The sequence below is a fragment of the Chrysochloris asiatica genome, unplaced genomic scaffold (genome assembly GCF_000296735.1).
Source record: "Chrysochloris asiatica unplaced genomic scaffold, ChrAsi1.0 scaffold00173, whole genome shotgun sequence".
NCBI classification, from domain to species: Eukaryota; Metazoa; Chordata; class Mammalia; order Afrosoricida; family Chrysochloridae; genus Chrysochloris; species Chrysochloris asiatica.
The window spans coordinates 5398641-5410154 of NW_006408691.1; positions in this window are offsets into that span (position 1 = coordinate 5398641).

Genomic DNA, 11514 nt, shown 5'->3' on the forward strand with positions numbered 1-11514 from the left:
CATTTCAAGAGGTAGCATATGATCAAGAGCCAATGATACTGAAGGAAGAAGTCCAAGGTTCATTGAAGGAATTGGCAAAGAACAAGGCACCAGGAAATTGATGGGGAAAAAATGAAATATTTCAAGAAAGTGAGGCGGCACAGGAGGCACTCACTCATCTATACCAAGAAATTTAGAAGACTGATTGGAAGAGATCCTTATTTGTGCCCATTCCAAAGAGAGGTAACCCAATGGAATACGGAAATCATCGAACAATATCTTTGATATCCCATGCGAATAAAGTTTTACTAAAGGTAATACAGAAATGGCTGCAAACATACATTGACAAAGAACTTCCAGAGGTTCAAGCCAGATTCAGAAGAGGCTGTGGAACAAGGGATATTATTGTTGATGTAGGATGGATCTTGGCTGAAACAAAGAATATCAGAAAGATGTTTACCTGTGCTTTATTGACTACGCAACGGTTTTCGATCATGTGTATCATGACAAGCTATGGACAACACTGTGAAGTATGAGCATTCTGGAACACTTAATTGTGCTCATGAAGAATCTGCACATGGATCATCAGGCAGTTGTTCAAACAGAGCATGGGAACACTGAATAGTTTCAAATTAAGAAATGTGTTCAACAGTGTTCTAGTCTTTCACCATACTTATTTAATCTGTATGCTGAGGCTGAGGAAAGCATTCGAGAAGCTGGGTTATTTGAAGAAACATGTGGCACCAGGATTGGAGGAAAACTCATTAACAACCTGCGGCGATGTGTAGATGTTACAACCTTTCTTGCTGAAAGTGAAGAGGACTTAAAATATTTACTGATGAACGTCAAAGAGCACAGCCTTCCATATAGATTGCATCTCAATGTCAAAAAAACAAAAATCCTCACCACTGGACCAATAAACAACATTCTTATCTACAGAGAAAAGATTGAAGTTTTCAAGGATTTCATTCTTCTTCGAGCAACTATCAACACTCACAAAAGCAGCAGTCAAGAAATCAGACACCGTATGGCATTAGGCAAATCTGCTGCACAAGACCTTTTTAAAGTGTTGAAGAGCAAAGATGTCAGCTTGAGTACTAAGGTGCACCTGACCCAAGCCATGGTGTTTTCAATAACTTCATATGCATGTGAAAGCTGGACAGTGAATAAGGAAGACCATAGAAGAATTGATGCTTTTGAGTTACGGTGTTGGAGGAGAATATTGAAATTACCATGGGCTGCCAAAAGAACCAACACTTTTGTGTTGGAAGAAGTGCAGCCAGAGTGCTCCTTGGAGGCCAGGAAGGCCAAACTTCGTCTCTCATACTTTGGACATATTGTCAGGAGGGACCAATCCCTGGAGAAGGATATCATGTTTGGTAAGGTGGAGCGTTAGAGAAAAAGAAGAAGACCCCCAGTGAGATGGATTGGCCAAATGGCAGCATCAATGGGCTCAAGCATGGCAATAGTGAGGTTGACCCAGGATCAGGCAATGTTTCCTTCTGCTATGCATAAGGTCGCTGTGAGTCGGTACCAACTCGATGGCACCTAACAACAACAACAAACCTATGGTGTTTTTCAAAGTGTTGAACAGCAAAGATGTCAGTTTGAGTACTAAGGTGCACCTGACCCTAGCCATGGTATTTTCAATAACCTTCTATGCATGAGAAAGCTGGACAGTGCATAAGGAAGACCATAAAAGAATTGATGCTTTTGAGTTACGGTGTTGGAGGAGAATATTGAAACTGCCATGGGTTGCCAAATGAACCAACAGATCTGTGTTGGAAGGAGAGCAGCCGGAGTGTTCCTTGGAGGCCAGGATGGCCAAACTTCATCTCTCATACTTCGGACATGTTGTCGGGAGGGACCAGTTGCTGGAGAAGGATATCATATTTGGTAAGGTGGAGGGTCAGAGAAAAATAGCAAGACCCCAAGTGAGATGGATTGCCAAAGTGGCAGCATCAATGGGCTCAAGTGTGAGTTTGTTCCAGAATCGGGCAGTTTCATTCTGTTATGCAGTAGGTCGCTACAAGTCAGTACAAACTCGATGGCACCTAACAACAACAACAACAACCCATGGTATTTACCCTTAGTTGGACTTTTGGACTTTGAAGGAATTTGTTCCCTGGAGTCACCTTCAGGTTAAACAATATCTTAGTAAGCAGTGTAGTAAAGCTCACTTGTTGAACTTCCAGTGTGGTGCTGTAGGTTCAGCACTAGAGAGTTAATCACAAGGTTGGCAGTGCAAACCCACCAACTGCTATTCAGAAACCCTATACAGGATCCCTATGAGTCAGAATTGCCTTGTCAGCAACTAACAAGAGCAGTAACAGTTGGCCTTAAGTATTGTGTTCTTTTGGAAAATTTCCTCTGTGCCGCCAGATTTGAGAAGAGGGAACTCCAGGGTCTGACTAGAGGCTGTGTTTTAGCATGCATGGCATGTCTGATGATTCTGCCTCTGTAATGGGTGGACCCTGAAACCCTGCCCTGTGCTTTGATGTTATGTTCTGAGAAATTATCATAACAATGACCTACTCTTATAAAACCAGTTCACTGCCCTCTCTCGCAGCATTTTCCAGATAGGAGTTGAAGCTGCTTGATTTGAATAGTACCTGCTCACAATAAATATATTCTGTTAGTAACGTTTGGTGTTTCTCTAAGAAGTGGTGCATTTTTAAGAGGTGAAGATTCAGACTGGGTTCTCAGTCTCCTTTCTGCTCCCCCAATCATAAGGACAATTCACATTGAGGAATGATGGTGATGGTGTGCTGGGAGTTGGTTCCAACTCATAAAGACACTGCATAAGGTTTCTGAGGCTGTATACCTTTATGGGAGAAGAAAGTCTCATCTTTCTGTGGAAAAGTTGGTAGTTTCAAACTGCTGATCTTGAGGTTAGCAGCCCAGCTTGTAACCACTAAGCTACCAGAGCTCCATTAACGGCTCGTATTCTGCAATGGTTCTTATGGAAGGATAGAGGTTGGAGTTCCTTCCTGTGAGGCCATCTCAGCATTTGAGGTAGAAGGACTGTTTCAGAAAACACTTCCTTGAGATTTGGATATGCTGTGTCCCACCCTAATTTTAAAAGCATTTAAAAGCATTCAGTGAGACGTTCAATAGGAATGATGATACTTCATTCCACCTTCTGTTCATTTCCTATTTGTTATGGCCTATTTGATCTTGGTAAAGGAGCTCTGGTAGCGTAGTGGTTACGAATCGGGCTGCGAACCTTAAGGTCAGCGGTTCGAAACTACCAGCCGCTCCGCGGGAGAAAGATGAGGCTTTCTACTCCCGTAAAGATTTACACCCTCGGAAACCCTGTACAGGGTCGCTATGGGTCGGAACCGACTCGACGGCACTTAACAACAACAACAACAACAAATTTGATCTTGGGAACTTCACTTTTGTCACCTGGGGTACATTTCAGCAGCATGACTTGATGCTGGGGGCAGTGGTGACCGTTAACTATGGTGCAAAGCCCCAGTGAGCACCCACCTGAAAAGGTAGAAATACAAGAATTCCAAAATATTTTCTTTCATCTTTCAGTTTTCCTAATTTGTCACATTCAGATGCTGTTTCTTTTAGTGAAGGGCATCACAAGGACATTTCATAGGAAATGCAAGGTATAAACAGAAACCACGGTGTCCATGTAAACATCCTAATGCACTAACACCTTTCACATTTTCAACAACAACACTGATTTTTGTCTGTGTTGCTAGTCAGTGCTTTTCACTCTGACCTAGTGCTGGGGAACATTTGAGTGGGGATCTAGGGGTGGGCTTCTGAAAATCAGGGCTGACAGCAAGTCAGTGTGTAGAGTTGCAAATGACAAGGGAGCTGCCTCCGCATCTCACTTCATCCAGGGCTCATGTCTCTAAAGCAAAAACACTGTGGACAGAGAGAACAGAGCAAAAAACCTCATTTCTAACACAAGACCCAGCTCCATTTAGAGGTGATACTTGAAACTACTTTTAAATTTGTTGGGCTTACTTGCTTTTTTTCTTTTCTTTTCTTCTCTTTCCCTTTTTTCCCCCCTCCATTTTAGGACACACCACTAAATTACCCCTTTTTCCCTCCAAAATAGATTTTATTGGAAAAATACAACTGCTCCTTTTCCCTTACATGCCCTTCTCTAACATAAAAGCTGTTGCAATTCTTGTGAAATTGCTAAAAAAAAAAAAGTAGGACATATTTCCTTGTTACTGAATGATTTGCTATTGTTAACTACCATAGAGTTGGCTCTGACTCCTGGTGACTTCATGTACCACAGGATAAATGTTGCTCAGTCCTGTGCCATCTTCAGGATCGGTGGTATGTTTGAGGCCACTGTTGTGGACATTGTGTATTTTCAGTGTCCTCCAACCTGGGGGGAACTCATCTTCAAGCATTATATCAGATGCTGCTCTATTATGATCCATGGGATTTTCACTGGCTGATTTTCAGAAGGAGATCTCCAGGACTTTCTCACCTAGTCTGTTTTAGTTTGGAAAATCTGCTGAAACCTGTCCATCATGAGTGACCCTGCTGGTATGTGAAGTAGCAGCGACATATCTTCCAGCATCACAGCAGCCTGCAAGTCACCGTAGTATGGCCAATAGACAATGGGGAAGAGAGAAGACTGACACTGACCTGAAATTCCAAGCCTCTCAACCATTTTAATTTCAAACTCTAGACTATAAGAAAGCCACTCTTACCTCCCTCCGTGGGTCTGCTGCAGAGGACCCCACTGAGTCTGCGTAGTTGCTCAGTAACTTCCTCCAAAGTTATTTCTACAGGACACTGGAAGCAAGTGAAACACTGTTTCATTCATATGCATGCCACTAATCTGAAATTTATGATAATTCAGATAGGGAGGAGCTAAAGTGAATGGAAGATTTGACTATGCAAATTTAGAATGCAAACAAGATTGACTGAGGAGGCTTAACTTTCTCTAGTTTGCAGTCTCTATTTCCAAAGACTGGGAGAGCCTGCCATTTATATTATTTATAATTGATTTGCCAATTACCAGTCTGTCTTATCTAGTTTTCCACTAGACAGTAAGGCAGGGACCTTACATATGCTGGGACTGACATGGTGCTTAATACTCAAAATTATTTGCTGATTGAAGAAATGAATACTTTTATTAAAAGAAGCACCCAAGGGAAAACACTTAGTTTTAGTGATTCAGTAGGTTATTTGACTAATTCAACTCCATTTCTTTGAAAACATTCAATATTTCAGACTTTTTAATAATCTAGATCAGTGGTTCTCAATTTTGTCCCTCTGTAGACATTTGGCAATGTCTGGAGACATCTTTGATTGTTATAAATTGGGAAAGGGGTGCTCCCGGTATTTAGTAGATGGGAAATGGGGATGGTGCTGAATATTATACAGTACATAGGACAGCTTCTCCACCACAAAGACCAATGGTGCCCAGGTTGAGAATCTCTCATCTAGAGTCACCTGGACAGAGAAGCTTATGACTTGAGCCTCTGTATCTGGATTTCTGGAGATCTTACAGTGGCTTTTAAATGTTTGACATTTCTGATTCCTGTCCATCATCTCAGACTCAAGAGGATTAACAAGGCAGTAAAACCAGAGGCAAGCTTACTCATTACTCTCATTCTGTAGATGAGATGGCAAAGGAAGGGATAACCTTCACCTTCAGTGAAGTCATGTGTCTTGTAAGAAATCTCATTCTCACCAGAGGCTTGAGTTTCCCTTGGGAGTGGTACCTGGAACGGCAGGTATTCTTCAGAGCCTTGCTTTCTTCTGGACATACACTGGGATGGAGCAGACATAAAGGAGGAGTCAGTGCAATACAAAGATTAAAGCCTGAGTGAGAAAGAAAGTTCTGGGATGATTTCTAATTAATATGATAAGACAGACTCCTTGTGGTACATATACTAGTTAAAGAAAATTCTAATGTAGCTTGGAGATTCATCATGAATTTCCATCTCTTTCTGTCTTGTAGATCAAGAGTTTTATAACATGCAATTTTGTGACTGTAAAAATCTGCTGTGGACTGTGTCTCATGGCCATGACTTAGAGCATATTGCAAGGATGCAGACAAATAGAATCTAGTAAAGCTTCACCTTCTCCAAGGAGCTTTCAGAGAGCATCCCACAGTCTCTCAATAGTCCATCCATACCCTGCATTCCCAGACAAATAGAAACTGATGCTGGAAGTCAGTCTTTGCCTTACGTTGGACTGTTCCAGTGATTTTAGCTGAAAGAGTGGTTAAGAGCATGGCTCTGAGGTGAAGCAAAAGAGGAGCACATCCCAGCTTCATCACATATTGCCTACATCCCATGGGGGAGTCACTTATACCGATACAACTCTGAGACCTCATTTTCCAATTTGGGGTAAGGATGCCAAGCCCCTAAGATTGTCCTGGTGATAGAGATAATACTCGGTCCTGGTTTTTTCATAAGGAAGTTATCAACAGGGATAGTTGCAAATCATTGAGTTGACTTTTTCTAAAGTGGACATTAATAGGCATAATACAAAATAGTGCCTTGTGTTCAAAAATGACTGGGAAGTACTGAGTCAAAGTTAAATAGGTTTCTGTGTTTAACTATAAGACTTCTGAGAAATATTAATAGATGAATGTAAATTAGAACTCCCTAAAAGAAATGAGCAGTGGGCAACATTTTCCAAACTTATTTTATTCATTTATTCTTTTCACACATAATTATGAATTATGAAAATAATTCTTTTCATGCATATATATGCAAAACACTATCTGAGGTGTTCAGGATAGTGCAGTAATAAAACAGGCAAGGTCTGCTCTCCTGTGGGTTCCATCCTAGTGGGAAGACATAGAGGAAGGACAGACGAGAAAACGAAAGAATGGAAATAAAAAGGAGAAAAATACTACATATGAAAGATGAAATACAGAGAATTACAATGACAATGACTGGGAATATGGGGTGGGTACTTCAGATTGGGGGGTTAAGACAAGACTTATGAAGAGTTGAGGACTCAGGGACAAAGATATCAAGGGACAATCAGAACAAACATCATTCCCAGAAGAGCAAACAACTAGTGCAAATGCTCTGTAGCAAGAATGAGTATGATGTATTCAAGGATGAGAAAGAAACTTCAAACAGCAGCAGTATAGTGAAGACAGGGTGGTATGAAGAGGATAGCTAGACAGGAAGCACCCAGGCATGTAGAGTTTGATTTCCTTTTCTAAAGAAACACTCTGATGACTGTGTTGACAAGATCACAGTAGGAGGGCAAGGGAGAGGCAGAGACTCCTGGGCTATTGTAAGAATCTCTATGAGAACAAGGACTTGGACAAAGGTGGCAATTATGGAGGTGATGTTTGTTCTTTTAACAAACACTTTTATTAAAATGCTTATTCATATAGAATAGTACACAGATCCTAAGTGTACAACTGAACAAATTCTCATAAAGTGGACATGTCCATATATCCACTACCCATGTCTAGAATACCCTAGTACATCCTTCCACCACCAAACCTATCATCAACCCCCTGAGTTCTAAAGCAGATATAGGTTTACCTGCTTTAAATTTCTACAATGGACTCTTACAAGGGTATTCTCCTAGGTGGGGATTCTTTTTCTCAATATCAAGAAAAAGTTACTCTGTGGTTGATTGTAGTGAGATTCCAGTCATTTCTATTGCTGTATGGAATTTCAATGTTCAAATATGTTGTTGGGCACTGTTTAATCAATTCCTATTCCTACCAATTCCATGTCACAGAGTAGAACTTTCTCATAGGTTTTTCTAGGGAGCTCTGGTAGCGTAGTGGTTACGAATCGGGCTGCGAACCGTCAGTGGTTCGAAACTACCAGCGGCTCCGCGGGAGAAAGATGAGGCTTTCTACTCCCGTAAAGATTTATACCCTCGGAAACCCTGTACAGGGTCGCTATGGGTCGGACCCGACTCGATGGCACTTAACAACAACAACAACAATGTTTATGCAAGAGTCCTGGTGTGGCACTGTGGGTTAGAGCACAGGGCCACAAGGTTGGTTTGAACCACAAGTTTGGCAGTTCAAACTCACCAGCCACTCCTTAGAAACCTTATACAGAAACCTGTATAAGGTTTCTAAGGAGTGGCTGGTGAGTTTGAACTGCCAAACTTGAATACATCTATGAGTAGGAACAACTGGATGACACTTAACAACAACAACAAACTGGATGGGTTTCTATAGTCAACCTTTAATTTAGTAGCCAAACACTTAACCATTCCGTCACAAGGACTCCTATTCAAATATTTGGATATTTAAATATACCACATTGAATTTATGCATTCTGTTGTTTTCATACATTTGTGTTGACTCCTATTTTGACTGTTATGAGAAATGCTGTTGCAAATGCTGGGTGTATGCAACTCAATTTAATTTATACATAAGAATGGGATTTCTGGGTCAGAGGGTATGGGTATAATCAAGTTCAGTAAATAATATGAAACTCTTTTTCAAAGTGGTTGTACTATTTTTCACTCCCACCAGCAAGACAAGAGGGTTTCAGCGGATACCCACCTAGTATCATCAGGGTTTTTCATTGTAGCCCTTCTCATGAGTGTGTAACAGAATCCTGTTTTGTAATTTTCATTTCATTCTTTAATGACTAATGAGGTTGAGCATCTTTTCATGTTTAGTGGGTAAATTTGTCTATCTTCTTTTATGAAGTGACTCTTTGAAGGTTTTGCCCATTTGTCATTGGTCTTGTTTGTCTCTTTAAATACTTAATTTGTGGACATTTAATTTTAACTCCTAGAAATTCTCTTTGATTTATTTTTACAGTTTCCAGTCCTCTGCAACAGTCTCTACCTTGTCCTGTAATTTCTTAAACATATTAATCACAGGTATTTTAAAGTCTGTGAGTCTTTTTTTTTTTTTTTTTCCTCCCCTCTTGGTTCACTTAATTCTTGTCCTTTTGTATGTAGTAGGGAACTGGGTCTGAAAACTTACCAAGATAATTTGAAACCTTCGATGATGGTTTCTTCTTCCAACAAGGATTTACTTTTGCTTCTTGTAGGTAGTTGGGCTAAGAGAAGATTACCGTAATCCAATGAGTATTAAAATTGATCTAAGCCAGCTATCAGTCTTGTTCGTGAGTCCATTTTTCAGTTTGCCTTCTGCTACTTGGGTTTTACTATTCTGGCTCCTAACTGAAAGCCAGCTGTATTTATCAGGGCCTTTCATCCTTGCAGGGTTCTGAAATTTAATTTTATCTCCCTGACACTGTGAAATGACCAAAAGCTATGCTCAGCTTCTCAACCAATATTTTGTTCTTGGTTTTCAGCATCTGTTATTAACTGTTAACTTTTGTGGAATTAACCCTCAACTCAGGGAAACATGTGCATAATAGAACAAAATTTTGTCCAGTCCAGTGTCACCCCCATGATTAGTTACAAATTATGCCACTGTGATTCATAGGTTTCCAATAACTGACTTTCCAGAAGTAGATCTCTAAGTCCACTTTTTTCTGGAAGCGCTGATAAAACTTGCTCAGCATCATAGCAACACACAAGCCTCCACTAACAGATGGGTGAGAGGTGCACATAATGAGCAATGGCCAGGAATGGAATCCAGTTCTCCAGCATGGAATGTGAGCCTTCTACCCAGAATCACCACTGTCTCTACATTGTTAGAGATAGTACCAGAAGTCCTGGTCATGCAATGGTTAAGCACTCGACTGCTAACTGATGGTTCACTGGTTTGAACCCACCAGCCACTCCACAGGGGAAATATGTGGCAGTCTGCTTCTGTAAAGATTACAGCCTTGGAAACCATAAGGGGCATTTCTGTTCCATCCCTATAGGATCACTATGAGTTGGAATCAACTCAACAGGAATGGGTTTTTTTACATACATGAGGAGGCTTCAAAAAGTTTGTGGGGAAAAAAAAATCCATTATGCTTTAATGCCATTTTCAAATGAGCTTTTTGAAGTTCCCTCATAGTTATACATAATATCTCATCTATCTTAGGAGTCCTGGTGTGGCACTGTGGTTTAATGCCCTGGACTACAAGGTTGATGTGAACTGCAAGGTTGGTGGTTCAAGCTCGCCAGCTGTTCTTGGAAACCCTATACAGGGTTGATATGAGTTGGAACTGATTTGATAATACTTAACAACACAACAAGAACACAAAAATTACATCAGGAAGGACTTTCGACAAGATGGTGAACTAGGCAGACATGATATTTAGATTCTTGACAACAAAGATGCTATCACTAAATGTCGTAGTAACCCTGTATAGGGTTTCCAAGGAAAAGCGGGTGGGTTTAAACTTCCTACCTTGTAGTTCACAGTTTAGTGCTGATCCTATAGCAAAGATACAGGAGACCAAATGAATCAAACACAGAGGACAATCCTGAAACACTGAACTGCAGAGACGTGAATTGAATACTTACTGGAAGAATCTAATTAAGAACAGAGAAAAAGGAGACTGACTTCTGAACAGACTGCCAGTTAGACAGGTACCATCATCTTTGGTGAGCAGCTTTGGAGAGACAGAAACAAATGGTTGCCTGATAGCGTTAATTCACACCGGTGATGGAAAAAGTGGGATTGCTTCTCGCTCCTCACACTCCTGTGGATAACAACCTCCACCCACACCTAACCCCACTGCAGACCCTGATCTACTGGAGTTCTGAGCCACATGGTTGGAACCAGCATGAGGCAGGTGCCCACTGTGCCACTTTTGTGCCTGAATTCTATATCTATAGCACCCATAAAGCCTCCAGGCCAATAAAAGACTAGAAGGAAACTTCGTAAGCAGCCACCCTGCCCCCAGCTGTTCTCTGGTTCTGACTTGAAGGGTCTCTATGAACTACTTCTGGATTGGGGACACTGATCATAGAAAACTTATAGAAACCCCATTTAAGACTTGAAACTCAGCTGTCACATCCCTCCATATGTTTCCATTCTGTAATCTCACCCACCAGGAGACAGTTAGTGAGAGCCTCAAAACACACCAACATACAATCATCAATTAAATACAAATGAAATAACACCACAATACTTCAGAAACAACAGAATAGTTTAGCTCACATGAAGAAACAAGAGAGAGCGACTCAAACAGAAAGGAACAAGCTGAAGAGACAGAATCATTTCTGATTAAGAAAAGGTAATGGGAGCACCTGATAAAGAATACAAAAGCATGATATTTAGGTACCTTAAATGGATTGACAGGAAGAAAGAGGATAATAAGGAGAACATAGAAAAGAAAATAGAAGTATTTGGAAAAGCACTATAAGAACAAATAGACAAAATAAATGCAAATTTTATTATCCAAAACCTGCATATAGAGAGGGAGAGAGGCTGGGTGCTGAGGACTGGGGGTCAGGCTTGCAGGGTGTACCCTTTGGTTGGTTGATGATGCATGGAGGGGATTGTAACCATGACAATGAAATGATATATGGTAGCGTAGTGGTTACGAATCGGGCTGCGAACCTTAAGGTCAGCGGTTCGAAACTACCAGCTGCACCGCGGGAGAAAGATGAGGCTTTCTACTCCCGTAAAGATTCACACCCTCGGAAACCCTATACAGGGTCGCTATGGGTCGGAATCGACTCGAT